At 36.2% G+C, this 11,917-nt stretch overlaps 1 long non-coding RNA gene across 1 annotated transcript; it reads right to left on the bottom strand.

The window, feature by feature from the left end:
- Positions 1–518: 518 nt before the first annotated feature.
- On the bottom strand, positions 519–2,083 carry LOC146738358 (uncharacterized). Its single transcript, XR_014930358.1, has 3 exons — positions 2,024–2,083; positions 1,137–1,187; positions 519–547 (listed from the first exon to the last, which is right to left on the bottom strand). It is a non-coding gene; the product is annotated as an uncharacterized LOC146738358 (long non-coding RNA).
- Between the last annotated feature and the right edge of the window lie 9,834 nt (positions 2,084–11,917).

The following is an 11,917-nucleotide window of genomic DNA, read 5'->3' as shown; positions in this document are numbered from 1 at the left end:
GCCAGGAACAAGGGCTTCAAGAAAATATATAGTTTGCTATGCTTCAAAACACTTTTCCTCATGAAAACAGTTTTTACTTTTTAGAGCATGATAACCTTACCGCATCCTTAAGTGTAATAAATTATAAAGTACAGTTACAACAACGATACAAATGATTATGGAAAGTTCATATACCGATCATGCTCCTCTTCAAAACTATCTTGGCCTCCTATTGAAAATGGGATGATCTAATCTGATAACGATCCCCATACGCCAGTTTGAATCATGTCAACTTATTCATTTGATTGACCAATTGGTCGACATATAATATGTCTACAGGCAATAGCACCGCAATACATAATTAACTGTTGAGAACCAACCTTAGTTCCGATGGTATTCGTGCCACTATTCACGGCTGTGCACTGATCGATGCCCACAAGCCAGGCGCCGTCACAGTTACTCTGGTCACACTGACACGCTACAGCACGGTCGCTACTGTTACATACAGCGGTCGATTCGCTATGTTCATCCGTCGATGACAGTGGCCCAAGTACGGTGTACTCATCACCTGTTTGAATATATTAATATAGCATTCAGTATATATTTGTATATTTGGATGGGCATTCATATATTATTATATATGCAGTATTGAAGTGTGAGTAAAACCAGAGACGAATAATTCTGACAGATAAATTGAAGAAGTGCATATTATGTTGGTAGTTGAGTTGGCATTGGACAATGAAAGAGGCGAACGATATGTGTGCAGTTCACCGCGGCACGCCTGTTGCCAGGTAGTTCAGAAATGCTTGTAAGTTGAATTCATGGTGATCAGACAAGCATGTTTTCCGATAGTATCCCCTTAGTCTTACTATAGGTTTTTAGCAGTGTTTTCATCAGTGAGCAAGGTGGAAATCTGGAAACATGCGTGGGTACAATAGTAGAAACATAGAATGGAATGCACATTGGTCGGTAAAGACAGAAATCAATTTATTTGTCTATCCGTATCTGGACAATACGTGCCAAAATGCCTATCAGCTTAATTAACAAATACCAGCATAATATCGACATGTATCATCCGACATTTCCCTCAGTATTTGTCTGTATAGAGGTGGGGCAAAGACCCTTTGAAACACTGTCCATTGCGCATCCACACTCACCTGTAATGTTACATTTATCTTCGTATGACCCATTAACGACGAACATACAGCCTGCAAAGTAATGAAACATTCAGGTGAATTAGATGGTGTTTAGTTTTAAGAATAAAAAACAAACTATTTACTGCTTCCAGCGTGACATAAACGCTGGCCATACAAGCTCATTAGTACACGCACACGCAACTTTGGGATAGTTTTATTCGCGCGTTTTTAAGATTACGTTCTTTTCAGCGTTTGACTCGAGCCTGTGTGTTAAAATTTATATTTAATGATATGAAGCCTGTCTGAGGGCGTTCCATGTATCAAAAAAAGAATTCTATTTTAAAGCATATATATTTTTCATTAATTCAAAACTCCGGGGGACAACATACACGTGTAGGCAGTGCGCGCGTTCAAATATTGTGTGAACATACACTGTGTTTACACGCGTTCAGAGTTTATGTACGTCGAATGGAACCCACGTACAACACGGCACATCACGACGATCATCATTATTTAACGATACGATTTGTGTATAGGTATGTGTTTCCTACCACCATCAAACGCTCTACTGAAGTGCATTCGGTAGCTCAGATAACAATCTTTATAGTATCCACGGTTCATGTCTCATTTCATTATTTTTGTTTAGTTTAAATTTTAATTGCAATTGGAGGAATAGGCTACCAAAGATATCAGCAAAATTAATACCTAGCTAAATAATAACGAAATAAGTCAACTTTTCATTCAGTGGTTGGGATGCCGTTGACAGGGCCCTGGTCTGGTTAGTATGGCTTTCTGACAAATTGCAAGCACGTTATACTAAAGCGGTTCCGTTTAACCGTGGTTGGTCGTTGGGAGTTAATTACCTGTAATGCCCATCTTAAAAACGAATAATAAACTATTATACTTACCGTTCAAATACAACAAAACCACAACATAGATCGACTTCGTGGCCATCTTCCATCGGTCATCTAGTCGAGTCTGTCTGTCTGAGTTCTGTTTGACAGCTGTATCTTAATATTAATTACCTTGACTCACAGATAGTTGCATCATATGTAATGTATTACTGATAACTATAAGGAAGTAAAAACGGAGGTTTTACCTTTGTGGGGGATTTGGGCGTGTTTTATCACATTGACATGATACATTACATAATAAATTAGGTGATAACGGTACTGTGGGGGTATGTCGCAATATACATTTTTTGTTAAATATTGTTATGCTAGGTGACAATGTCGGACCTTTATTAATGCAACTGGTTTATACAAATTGTACAAAACATACTGACGGTACATTTAGCGTATTTAGCACAGAGCAAATATTCCACGTTTACTAAGGCTACGTTACACGGCGGTGTGTCCATCTTCTATCATGAAAGTATGGACATTGTAATACGTCACCCTGGCGTCGACAAACGCAATCACTTGTGGACAATAAAGTATCACCAAGGGCCGTCACACTAAGACTTGGTGACATAATTATTTCAGTGTTTTGCTAATGTGAGCTTACATGAACACCTGCGCACGCGCGAGTATTGAGTCCCAAGCGATGATAACAACACACGCTAAGAACGCAAAGGCTCATGGGTAGACGCTTGTTATAATGATACGCTATGGCCATCTGATGCATGCGTATGTGACGACTCTCCTGCTTTAATGTGCCCACCAATACATTCTTCTTTTTAGATTTGTATTACACTGAATAGATAGTTATTGATTTTATTGTTGAAAGTGTTCACTCGTATCCTAGTAAATTTGAGATTTGCTAGTGTTGTGCCCCCCTATACTGAACAGTCGACTGTTACCGGCTTTCCGATTCCAGCGGAATTAATAGTGCGCCACCAAATGCCAAAATATGATAGGAAGCCATACATTTTCGGTCGACGCTTTTTTGAGACGTCGTGTTGTTGGATGATGCAGCAATGCGAATTGTAATAATGTGAGAGTTTCCAAACTATTCGAAGGTGTGACATCAGTGGACGAAAGCCGTAAAATCAATGAGAAAACGTTGAGATGGACATTCGCCCTTACACCGGAGATTGTTCATTTATAAAAGAACAACTTTGGTTTAAAGACGAATCTAGGTCCCTGACCAGCCTATGTTCACCGCGTCGGATTTCAGTAAAGAAAGAAATGTAGGGTAAGTGTTTTAAATTATCTGTGCTTCTGAACAACGTTTCGTAGAGACCAAATAGTTTGTGCTATGTAAGAGCACGGTTACTAGTAATCGTGGTAAGTGGTAGCAATGACGTGCGCGAAAACCGATGCGCATGCGTCGGTCAAACGTGGAATTACGCAGCATTCACTCGTTGGCAATTGTTTTCAATTCGGTGTCTAAAAGTTTCTGAATTGTTTGGTGAGATAGTGTTGAATGACGGCTTCACATTTGTATGATCTTTTCTTGCAATTTGATCTGCATAATAAGTTGACTGACAATATTTTACGTCCAAGTAATATTTAATCATGTCGTAATTGTGACAATCACGCTTACTGGAATCACACTCTGAATTGTTTTTGTGTTTCGCTCTAAATTTATCCAATTGCCGCCATTCACACATTTGTCCTCGTCGTGACCTAACGCGTTCACCAATTTCAACAGGATATCAATTCACTCGCACGCAGCTATCATTTAGTAACTGATTTACGAATCACCGACCCATTATATCATTTTTAGAGACAGAGACTTTTGTTATTTCTATATCTCATTGATCACTATAGTTCAATGTTTAGAATGTTGAAACATTGTCACCTTTTATTATAATTTGATTTTTTTACTCACGGGATCGATGAAATACATCAGTATATGAACATATCCAGTAACCTGACGAATAACGAGAAGAAAAGTCAGAGGTCAAACTCGATATTGATAAACTTGAAAAACATCGACATAGAACAGAGATCGCGGAGAGTTCCGTAGCAGTGGCAATACTATAGATGGCGGCACTTAAACTAACTTCATCGACCACCATCATTCCAAGCATGGAGCTAAATGATCCAAGTGACTGTTATTTGATCGTGGTGACCAGGAACGCGAGAAGGGACACATTTTGTATTTTACTCAACCTTATACGATAAACTTGACGTTATGGTCCACCCTTCCTCGGAGAACAAGTACATGATTTACTAAAAGACGGGAAGAAATGAGTAAGAAATGTGCCTTATATACGGCTTAGTCTTTTCCACGAAACGAAACGAAATGAAACGAAACGAAATAAAACTATATCAAATTTTTTAACGACATTGAAAATCGCCACGTCATAGAAATAAATTTCTCGAGAAGATTTAGTTTGCAGCTCAATAAATACGAGTAACTAACATGACAGCTCAATAAATAAATACGAGTGACTATAACATGGCATGACCGCCATTTCGATTGACAAAACATGGAACGACCAAAACGAGCCAAACGACCCAAAACGAGCCAAATAACTTAAAACTAGCCCCAAACGAACCAAGCGGACCAAAAATGAGCCAAATGAGTCACAAACGAACCAAAATTGGGCACAAAATCAAAAAGGTGAGCGGTCAGCCATTTTTGAAAGGATACTTTGAACTGGCAGTTGGAGGCGCTGTTCCCATCTCGCTAATTAGCCGATGTCCCAGAAGAAGTCAACACAAGTAAATAAATTAAAAATCGTAATGAATAATAAAATGATAAAGACACTAATACACAATTATAATACATCAGCAAATAATAAATTGGTCCATGGCTAACCTAAGTTTTCCAAAAACTATTAATATTTGGTTTGTGGCGTTATTTCAATGAAATAATTAGCAGTAAGCAAGTTAGATTTATAGTTTAGCTGTAATTTTCAAAGCTTTGCCTGTAGTAGTGACAATTGTCTTTTTAAAAAAGGATTTTGATTGCGGGCTAATGTAACATATGACCATTCACGGTCATCTCATAATGATCGAGGATGACGGATCGATAATATTTAAACACATTTTATCTTTTCAGTGTTCTGGACTATACGCTCTATTTGTTAATGTGACATATAAAAATAGTGTTAAAATAATTTTGTTGCATGGACGCATTTAACTAACCAGTAGAAAGCGCGACAAGTGGTGGCCACCAGGTATGAGGCAGAAACAATCGACATAACGTTTCACGTGACACCCTTTACCCCTTTGAGCGTCACGGTTTAGATGTTTAACAATCATGGGCGATGCACGCAGTGATATTTTTTCTATCGGCGATTTTCATAATAAACTCGTGAGTAGATTTTGTCAAAAAATATACATAGAAAATTTCATAAAACAAACGTTTAAAAAAATAACTTACTCCTATAATAGAGCGGCGGCAATATTACAGCTGCTCCATCATGAAAAATCCAGCTCAAAACTTAAGAACAAAGTAATTGTCTTCCAACATTTCTAATTTTCAACTCTATATTTTTATAACGTCATCCACAGTGATTCAGACAATTAAATGGGCAAGTCCGTTTTTCGATCTAAGTACAACAATCCCCTCAAATTTCGTTGCTTATAAAATCACCCCAGCCAAATTTACTGGTCGCCCTTATCACGAGTCACAACGCAATTTTACAACGCGTGAGACTGTCTTTTGTGAAAAACGCGTTGTAATATCCCTCTATCTTTAATTTTAATATAATTTTACAGTATTTTTATTCTTATTAGACAGTTTTTTTATGCCCTTTTTTTGTTTTTCCATTTCCAGTACAGCTTGGAAATAGTAGATTCAGACTTTATTTATGTATTTAATTAATTATTGCGATGCCTTATATAATTAGTTAATTTACTGGTTACTTCTTAATAATTATCTAGTAGAGTGTTTATTTTGTTAATAATTATTTATTACTTAAAATTATTATGCATTAGTTTGTTTATTGTGTTATAATTATTTAGTATTTACTTGCTCATATTATCAAGAGATTTTTATTAATTTATTGTGTCGTTTGGGGATAGCGCCCCCAAATGTCAGTTCCAAGTATCCTTTCAAAAATGGCTGATAGGCTCACCCTTTTTATTTTGTTCCTAATTTTGGTTCGTTTGTGACTCATTTGGGTAGTTTTTGGTCCCTTTGGCTCGTTTTTTACTCGTCTTGGGGGTAGTATGGCTCGTTTTGGTTCGTTTGTCTCGTTTTGGGTCGTTCCATGTTTTGTCAATTGAAATGGCGGTCATGCCATGTTATAGTTACTCGTATTTATTTATTGAGCTGTCATGTTAGTTACTTGTATTTATTGAGCTGCAAACTAAATATTTTCGAGAAATTTATTTCTATGACGTGGAGATTTTCAATGTCGTTAAAAAAAATGATATAGTTTTATTTCGTTTCGTTTCGTTTCATTTCATTTCGTTTCATTTCGTGGAAAAGACTAAGCCCTTATATACACTATCGACAATACATGCTAACCAGCAAGTTCTCTCGCATACGTCACCAGGGCCCTGGAGTATTTGTGTATGCAAATAAGAATGTACATAAAAGACTATACAAATAAAATTGAGGTAAATTGAGTTTGAAAACCATTTTTCTTTCACTTTAAAAATATATTTCCTACTTTACATGGAAATAATAAGATCTGTTACGAGGATACTGCAAACTATGCACAAAGACAGTACAGCGGGAGTATCGACTGGCGAATAGCGGAGATCGATGCGACCTCGTACTGTCTTGAGTACACACTTTGCAGTATCCTCGTAATTACCTTATTATTATACATCTTTCCCTCCCAGGAATACATCATGGGAATGCCGAAATCCAAAACGTTTAGAACAGATTTACCGATCTTCTCTGTGTGGGGTCCGGTCAAACCCTTGGGGGCATATACATGTATAAAGTTTTATCTAAACCGCCATACATTAATATTAATGTGATTCAAATTTCCGGCATAAATGGGGAGGGTCAGCAAAATAATATATTCTAGATCCAGGAGTGTGCTTACGTATTACTTGTATTAACTGGGTTGCACGTCTGAGTTGCACGCCGTCAAGCAGGAAGAGCGATACACAAGAGGTTCATATGAAAAACAAAGCCCAAAAGAGGCATCAATAACACAAAGTTTGTAGAAGTTAAATACCCGTCGTCATAACTACCACTGATCACGTTCTTTGCATAGGAATCGGCACTGTGGTGAAAGTTATATCCCGAGTTGAGTAATAAGTGACATTAAATCGAATAAGTGTTACTGGAACATGATCAAAGTAACATAAAATATGAGTATCGCGAAACGAATAAAGTTCAATATCGGTGAATGAACTTTCACCGTGAAAGTAAGGGTTCGGCAACTTTAAAAATAACACAGTACAGCGTGTAGCATGTAGCGGCGATGACTTTTAAGAATAACGATTAAATGGTAGAAAATGAACAAAAATAATTCCAATTTTGTCAAATCAGTTCCTTAAAACATATTGTACAAATACTGAAAGGATGAATTACAAATATAAATCATAAAAGCGAAAATAAAGCAGTTTCTGAACGGCCATAGTGTAACACCAACCTAAGTTGCACAACGTCGAGCAGGAAGAGGCCCAAGTAGGGGATTTCCCTGACAAGATGTCTCAGAACGGAGTCAATCATTTCCGATCGCATAGCGTTGCAGGCAGATCGAAAAGCAGAACGGGATGGACTACTCTGTTCTATATGAGTGTACTAGGAATTAGTCATTCCCATTGCGGTACGCTCATTCCTTGAATTTTAATATTGAATGAATAATTATAAAATTAAAGGGGTGTCCTAAACAGTTCATCACGTTAACAAAATGAATTCACGTTATCGCAGCAAAATGTGAACGCCCTCTTGTCGTAAACAATTGGTTATCTCTCCCTTTCGTTTTTAATGGGTCATACACGTGTTGTGAGCGCCCACGTCGATAATTGTGTTAAATTTGTTTGCAGTGGTTAATTGCTGTACATATATATATAGTATATATATAGCGCCACCTAGTGGCAGCAGATTCTCAGTACGCCTTAGTAATTTTGTTTCCCTGGCTGTTTGATTTTTTCACCCCCACCACTTCCCCATTTCCTTTTTTGTTATTTCCCACACACCGTTTCTGAATTGTAACACTTTTAACAGCTTTGTGAATTTAGTCAGTTTCAGTAATTTCTTAACACCCCGTTGTAGTCTATGGTATTTTGAAACCTATGTTCAGCCCTACTTTTGTATTAAAGTACCACCTTTCTGCCAATTTCTGTGTGTGTGTGATTCAGTTGACCATTTTTCTAGCATAGTGTAGCAATTGTACAATTTATAAGGGTTATCCTACATTGCCCATAGGTCCTACAGATTTGATGTGACCTGAACGTTCAAGGCACAAGCTTGTGTGCACAATATCATCATTAAAATAGAACATTGAGTTTCATCATCTTTACTTTTGTTTCAAATGAACTTTGCTGAAAATTCACTTTTGAGAACATTCAAGAGCTTGTGTCAACTATATTTGTGAGAACTACGATAGTGTAAATATATATTATACATTCATCACTGTTTAACAGCTTGCGCTCAAGAAGAGCTCCACCTCCTCATCAATATTCCTATGATTATTGCCAGTAGTGTTTATTTTGACAATTTCAATCCCAACCAACAAGTCAATATTTCTGGACCCAACCATTTTCACTGGGAATGCAGGTAAATACAGTGTAAAACTTAGATTTGAAGTCGGAATTTGAGGGAAAAATTGTATGAAACATGAACATAGGATGTTATACAGGTTTCTACATTTGAAAAGTGATTTAGTATTTGAACACTAACATAGTTTCATATTGTAAATTTCAATATACAAATTAGTGTTATTTCACTACAGTGTAGGGCTAACAAACTCTGCTGACAATGTTCATATGAACATTACAATGTTGCAAGGGAGATGAATGGCAGTTTTCCTGTCATAACAGTTTATTCCATCATGCACTTCTCAACATAAATAGAAAGATAAATGCACATTTTTATTTATATAATTCAGATTATAAAAAAATTAGGAAACAAAATCAGTTGCACAAAAATAGGAAACGTGAAACTAAGGCAAAAATTGAATGGAGCAAAACGATAAAAAGTTAAAATTAAGTTCACTTCTAAATTTGTAAGTTGTTGTGACAAAGCATTGAGAGGTTCTTTGGTCTCATCTATTATTTTCAAAACAAATTCTGTTATTTTGCTTAAATTGAATAATGAATGATCATACATACTACAGCTTGAATAATCCTCCTTAGGTATACAAGAATGCCCTTTCACCAAAAGAAACAAGAACAACAACACAAACATGCAAGTGTATATGTTCATACAAAAACACATACACTTCAATTAGTAAGTAATACAGTAGAAATTTATATCAGAATTGCATAAAACATCAATAAATGGAACAAATGAATAAAATTAAAAGTATACAATTGACTTTTGTAAGTTGCTTTCTCCCACATATTAAAGTAGCAATGGCAGCCTGGCAGAGGATAAAAGTAGTAAACAGAGAAATAATTATTATACGATAAACTTGACTTAGTGGTACGGTTAGGCAAGTACATTATCCGATTGAATAAATAGGGTTTAAGTTGAAGAGAACTAAGTAATTTATTTAAACTCATCAAGCCGAGATGCTCAAAACAGAATAAATATATTCTTTGGCTCTTACTGTATAACAGTAGTCTGATAATATCGTGATCTGTGTTTTCGTGAAGACATGTCATTAGTATGTCAGGTTTTGAACACCATTATTTTTTCAGCTCAAATTTTGGTATCACTAGTTTGCACATTTTATTTTTTTCATTTTGTACATTTAGGACCACTGAACAGATATCGACTAACTTGTGAAAATGATGAAAATTTAAAGACTAATGATATTTTGTTCAGTTCAAATAGGGTATACTCGAACAATTTTCTATGGTAACATAATTAAATCCTCTTTTGGCAGCCATTTTGAGTTGAATATCGATCAAATTAGACTTGATAAAACCCCAGCTTTTTCTTTTGACTTCTAAATAACTAGTCAAAGAGAAATCAAAAGTTCTAGCTGTCATTTAGGCATTTTTAAACTAAAAATCACTAAGAATAGAGTTAACATACAGGATACTCATATTCATCATCTTGTCCTTCATTCTCTGGTTGCCCAGGGTCTTCACAAGTAGGTTGACATGTTGGCACAGGTTCTGTCCACTCTCCATCTATACACATACTTACTACTTCATCAAGACATGTTTCGGTATCAGTGTCATAAAGGGCATAACCAGTATCACAATAGAATGAGACATCTTGGTATTCATGATCTTTTGACCACCATTAGTTAGACTACCAGTATCAGCAGACTTTTCTATAGTATAAAATCAAATATAATATAAGGCATTATGATGATGGTGTCTGAATATTGGTGGTGAACAAAGCATAAACTGTCATGCTAAAACTCGGTCTCTTAGAGTTGCTGAATTGTCAATGATGACAACAGCAAAAGAGACTGAAAAGTTCATATTGACCTTTACAATTTGCACCACTCATCAGTACATTCCAAACCATTGCCTTCAAAATAGGGTTCATCACATACACATTTCCTTATGCAATCATCAATGACACAAGAAGCATTCTCATCACATTCTATAGATGTACAATGTTTTTTCATGTTTTTTTTGCTGTATAAATACACATATAAATACACGCACCCTGAAAGTCATATGTTCTACCACATAATAAAATGGTGGTCGCCATACGCACTACAAAGTAGTCTCTCTAGTAGATACAAAATAGAGATTGATACACAATCTATTGACTATTAGCCAGTTATCATGGTAACAAGCTTCCCAGCTGAAGAAAGTCAATGAATTTGTTGCTGTTGTCCTTGTTGGTATACTTTTGAAATAACATGCAATTGCACGTAGAAGATAATTAAGCGCGGAAATACATAAATACGACGCTATGAGCTTTGCTTGTCAGTGTTACGTTCGCTGTCATGCATAACGCGGGACCAGTGAACGGAAAATTGAATATTATGTTTCAGTATTACATGCATAGCAACCATATACATAAAACTTACTTCTCCGAAATTGTATTTCAATATTAAGTGACTTACCTACAACAGTTACATTAAACGTGCACTCATCTATTGGGTGACCATACTCAAACATAATGTATATCACAGTTGTTATACCTATAGGGAAAGCATCACCCGAACTATGTGAAGAAACCACATGTGTATCATCATGAGTACATTCTGTTACCGGTTCCTCCCAATAGACAACCGCCTTATCTACACCATCAGCGTACACAGAATCGGGATCTTCTGGGCATGTTATAAACCCAGGGGTGTCTGGAAATATATAACAAGAAGAGCTATCATTATAAGCAAAAATTATGTGATATGTATAGTTTTTAGAGAGAATTCTGAATACACAAAACGTCGACATTTTTAGTTACCTGACGTTGTGAAAGTCTCAGTATTGCTTTCTACCTCTTCATCGCCAGCTATACTTTTCACCACAAATATATAAGTTTTACTAGGTTCCAATCCCTCGGTCAAACACTGGGTAGTTGGGTGTTCACATCCACACAACACTTCATAACGTTCGGGAATGAGTCCCACATCCTGTGCTTTCCATGTGGTCAGAGCAGTTGTACATGTAGGATAAGTGTAGATCCTTAAATAATCAACTGGCACCAGTACCACTGCAATTCAAATAAGGAATTGCTTATGAGTCTAATTTCACAATATTCAGAATAACATATTAATAATGGACTTTACATGTACATCATATTAAAGCTTTGGAAATTGAAATAAAATTTAGTTAATCTATTTGTCCAGAAAAGGTCCAACATTTTTCACAATTATCGCCTCAATAACCATCAGGATTGCTGCATAGATATCATGTTCA

The sequence above is a fragment of the Saccoglossus kowalevskii genome, chromosome 9, assembly GCF_978046115.1.
Source record: "Saccoglossus kowalevskii chromosome 9, keSacKowa6.1, whole genome shotgun sequence".
NCBI lineage: Eukaryota > Metazoa > Hemichordata > Enteropneusta > Harrimaniidae > Saccoglossus > Saccoglossus kowalevskii.
This window is presented reverse-complemented; position numbering and strand designations above follow the sequence as displayed.